The sequence below is a fragment of the Siphateles boraxobius genome, unplaced genomic scaffold (genome assembly GCF_051911475.1).
Source record: "Siphateles boraxobius isolate OS27281-9 unplaced genomic scaffold, OSU_SipBor_1 3, whole genome shotgun sequence".
Lineage (NCBI taxonomy): Eukaryota > Metazoa > Chordata > Actinopteri > Cypriniformes > Leuciscidae > Siphateles > Siphateles boraxobius.
The window spans coordinates 22,501-27,429 of record NW_027508919.1 but is presented as its reverse complement, the minus strand read 5'-3'; positions in this window follow the sequence as shown (position 1 = coordinate 27,429).

Genomic DNA, 4,929 nt, shown 5'->3' with positions numbered 1-4,929 from the left:
CGTCACTATTTTGATTTAAAGAGATAGTTCAGTAAATGCCAATAATTCTATTGTCATTTACTCACGCTCTTGTTATTTCAAACCTGTATGACTTCCTTGATCTCATTGAATACAAAAATAGAGAGCGTTAGTAGAATGTGCCTGATCACTCTTCATGTGTCGGGTCAGAGGTCACTCTTAATACGTCGGGTCAGAGGTCACTCTTAATATGTCGGGACAGAGGTCACTCTTCATGCGTCGGGTCAGAGGTCACTCTTAATACGTCGGGTCAGAGGTCACTCTTCATGTGTCTGGACAGAGGTCACTCTTCATGTGTCTGGACAGAGGTCACTCTTCATGTTTCGGGACAGAGGTAACTCTTCATGTGTCGGGTCAGAGGTCACTCTTCATGTGTCTGGTCAGAGGTCACTCTTCATGTGTCGGGTCAGAGGTCACTCTTCATGTGTCGGGACAGAGGTAACTCTTCATGTGTCGGGTCAGAGGTCACTCTTCATGTGTCGGGTCAGAGGTCACTCTTCATGCGTCGGGTCAAAGGTCACTCTTCATGTGTCGGGACAGAGGTCACTCTTCATGTGTCGGGTCAGAGGTCACTCTTAATACGTCGGGACAGAGGTCACTCTTCATGTGTCTGGACAGAGGTCACTCTTCATGCGTCTGGACAGAGGTCACTCTTCATGCGTCGGGACAGAGGTCACTCTTCATGCGTCGGGTCAGAGGTCACTCTTCATGTGTCGGGACAGAGGTCACTCTTCATGTGTCGGGACAGAGGTCACTCTTCATGTGTCGGGTCAGAGGTCACTCTTCATGTGTCGGGTCAGAGGTCACTCTTCATGCGTCGGGACAGAGGTCACTCTTCATGCGTCGGGACAGAGGTCACTCTTCATGTGTCGGGTCAGAGGTCACTCTTCATGTGTCGGGTCAGAGGTCGCTCTTCATGCGTCGGGACAGAGGTCACTCTTCATGCGTCGGGTCAGAGGTCACTCTTCATGTGTCGGGTCAGAGGTCACTCTTCATGCGTCGGGACAGAGGTCACTCTTCATGTGTCGGGACAGAGGTCACTCTTCATGTGTCGGGTCAGAGGTCACTCTTCATGTGTCGGGTCAGAGGTCACTCTTCATGTGTCGGGACAGAGGTCACTCTTCATGCGTCGGGACAGAGGTCACTCTTCATGCGTCGGGTCAGAGGTCACTCTTCATGCGTCGGGACAGAGGTTGCTCTTCATGCGTCGGGACAGAGGTCACTCTTCATGTGTCGGGTCAGAGGTCACTCTTCATGTGTCGGGTCAGAGGTCACTCTTCATGCGTAGGGACAGAGGTCACTCTTCATGTGTCGGGTCAGAGGTCACTCTTCATGTGTCGGGTCAGAGGTCACTCTTCATGCGTCGGGACAGAGGTCACTCTTAATATGTCTGGTCAGAGGTCACTCTTCATGTGTCGGGACAGAGGTCACTCTTCATGTGTCGGGTCAGAGGTCACTCTTCATGTGTCACTCTTCATGTGTCGGGACAGAGGTCACTCTTCATGTGTCGGGTCAGAGGTCACAATTCATGTGTCGGGTCAGAGGTCACAATTCATGTGTCGGGTCAGAGGTCACTCTTCATGTGTCGGGTCAGAGGTCACTCTTCATGCGTCGGGTCAGAGGTCACTCTTCATGTGTCGGGTCAGAGGTCACTCTTCATGTGTCACTCTTCATGTGGCGGGACAGAGGTCACTCTTCATGGGTCGGGTCAGAGGTCACTCTTCATGTGTCGGGACAGAGGTCACTCTTCATGTGTCGGGTCAGAGGTCACTCTAATTTATTCACTCCCATTAAAAAGCTTGGAAGGCCAGGATATTATTTAATATAACTCTGATTGTGTTTGGCTCAAAGAAGAAAGTCATATACACCTAGGATGACTTGAGGGTGAGTAAATTAACCCTTTAAGCTCTCGACATCATCTGTGGCATGATCATTTACTACAGAATCTTTAGACTTTTTACTCACTCAGTAAAACCAAATGAAAATAATGATTACAGTGTAACGCACTTATAATGGTTAAAGCACTTTTATTATTAATTCTTCTGTACAAAAATCTGCTGTAAAGGTTTCTAACTCATTCCTGGTTATGTATTGTATATATAATTCCTGTAGATGGTGTTTCATCATAGAAAAACAGGCCATACATTTACACTGATTAGAGGTTAGTGACGCTAGTGTTATAATAACACATATGTTCATGTCTTGTATCTTTTTTAAGAAAAATTTTTCCAAGTTAAATGTCCCTCAGACTTCCATTGTAAACACTTATTTTTGTTTGTCTTTACAAACTGAAGGACAGTTCAAAATGATTTCACGTTGTAATTTACCATCACAGATGACATATTTCTATGAAAGAAATATTTCTTCATAAATATTCATATTTCTATGAAAATCCTTTTTATTTTTTTCAAAAGAACAGCATTTATTTGAAATACAATGTTTTGTAACATTATTAAGGTCTTCTTTACGGTCACTTTTGATCACTTTAAAGTGTGCTTGATGAATTAAACAATTAAAAATCTTTGTGACCACAAACTTTTGAACACAGCCAATCAAACCAAGGTTGCATGATGAGATTTTTAGTCCAGGTTGTGATTCATAAAAAAGTAATAACTAGTGATTTTTGGTTGTCTTCCAGCAGGATCTGTAGTCTTTCTCAGAAAAAAAAAAAGATTTTCTGATTTTCAACAAAATAATTTTATAGTTAAAATGTAAAAAAAAATATCGGTCAATGGGGTTAGTAAAATAATCTGTATTTTTCTTGCCTCGTAAACAGATATTTTATTCTGTATTAAGCACAAACTCACTTAATTTTGATGCTTTTTAAGAATCTATATTGGTTTTTAATAGAAAAACAAAAATACTAAGCAAGAATAATTTTTTTTGCAGTATAATGGCAAACATCATTCACAAAAAGATAATTTACAAAACGATTTTATGGTTAAAATGTCAAACTATTGGTCAGTGGGGTTAGTAAAATAATCTGTATTTTTCTTGCCTCGTAAACAGATATTTTATCTTGTATTAAGCACAAACTCACTTAATTTTTATGCTTTTTAAGACTCCATTGGTTTAAGAATTTAAGAAAACAAAAACACTAATCAAGATTTTTTTTTGTGAAGTATAATGGCAAACATTTCAAAATAAAATCAATTACTTCCTTACAAAAATAAAAAACAGGCATATATAGAAAAACGTGAACACCTTTGGAGAAACACTTATTGTAATGATTATATGCAAATCCTCACGTGTGCTTATTGCACTGCAAATAAATGATTTTCTTATATCCTGTTGTCCAGTACAAATATCGAAACATTTTTTAATGATTTAGGTGATGCTGTTCTTACCCAAACTCAAACTGCAGTAATGTGATGAGATCCAGCGCTAGTAGGCTAGTTCTGTAGATGTAAGTGTTTAATTGAAATAGACACGATGGGATTTTTAGTCCAGGTTGTGATTCATAAAAAAGTAATAACTAGTAATTTTCATGTTCTCCAGCAGATCTCAGACGGTGTTCCCCGCCGAGGAACTGCGCCTGAAGGTGGCGCTCTCGAGGCTCAGACTGCAGTCGGGCTTCTCTCGCTTCTCTCGCTCCTCTTTCTCTGGTGTCTGCAGGGAACAGTGGAAGCAGAAGGTGTAGAAGAACGCCACCAGGAGCAGGACACACACCATGCAGAAGATGATGACTATGACGATGATGTGGACGTGTGTGTGTGTGTCCTCAGAAGAAGGAGTCACTGCTGACGTCACGTTCCCGCCGGCGGCGGCGTGTGCCATGATGGCGGAGAGGGTTGTATTTTCTTTACGTTTATTTGTTCTATATTGTGACTGTTTTCCTCTTTGTTTACATAATGTTTTCAATAAAAAAAAAATTGTAAAAAAAATGATTGCGGAGAGGGGGATAATGGGTAAGTTATGATCAGGAGAGGTGAAGACAACAACTCTGTGAGGAGAGAAAAACATTTGTACTTACTGTGGTGAATCTCAAGAAAACATGTCCAGATTACAGTTCACTGAGAAATCAAAGCAAGTAAAATACGGTATACATTCTATATACATTATGTTTTTAGATAATGATGCTATTTTTATTATTATTGTGCACTTTTTACATCATAAATACATTTTATAGAATCTTAAAAGTAATTTATTTTCAGAATGCAATTTCTTTCTATTGATTTATTTTTTATTTTCAGTGAAATATGAGCTGGACGTGTTCTTGACGGACTCTGCGATATCCATAAATATTTATAGACTATTTATAATTAAAATTATTAAGCTAAAAATGTCAAAACATTCCAACATTGTTACAATTCAAAATGAAAGTTTTCTATTGGAATATATCATTTAAAATGTGATTTATTCCTATGTTTGCAGATGGCATTCATTTTCAGCAGCCATTACTTCAGAAATCATTTTAATATGCTGATTTCATGTGAAAACTGTGATTTTTTTTTCAAATTCTATAAAGTTAAAAACAGAAACAGTTTTTTTTTGGTAACGATTTCTAATGACCAGCAAGACATTCAGCATAATACAGTACAATACAGGCACTAACATTTACACAACGTTGACATTTAGACAATAAATGGATGGAAAATGTCATTTTAATTAGTAATCTCAGTTTAAGTTGGGTCTACTAGTAGTCAAAGTGATTGCTCAGTCAAAATAAAGCATGCATGGTAAGAAATATTGATGAAATATTGATGCATAATCTTGTTGTCTGGTCTGAAGAGACTCACCCTGTCAGTTATTATCTGTGAAAAGAAGATCAGTCCTCTTGTGTTTGCATTGCAGAATCTGCTCACTAAACGAAAGAAACAAAGAACTTAAGAAAGGATGGAGAGAGCGGAGGGAGGAGAGGCGGTCGATGTTGCCATGGAGACGCTCAGCGAGTGGATGAGAGCTCGAAAG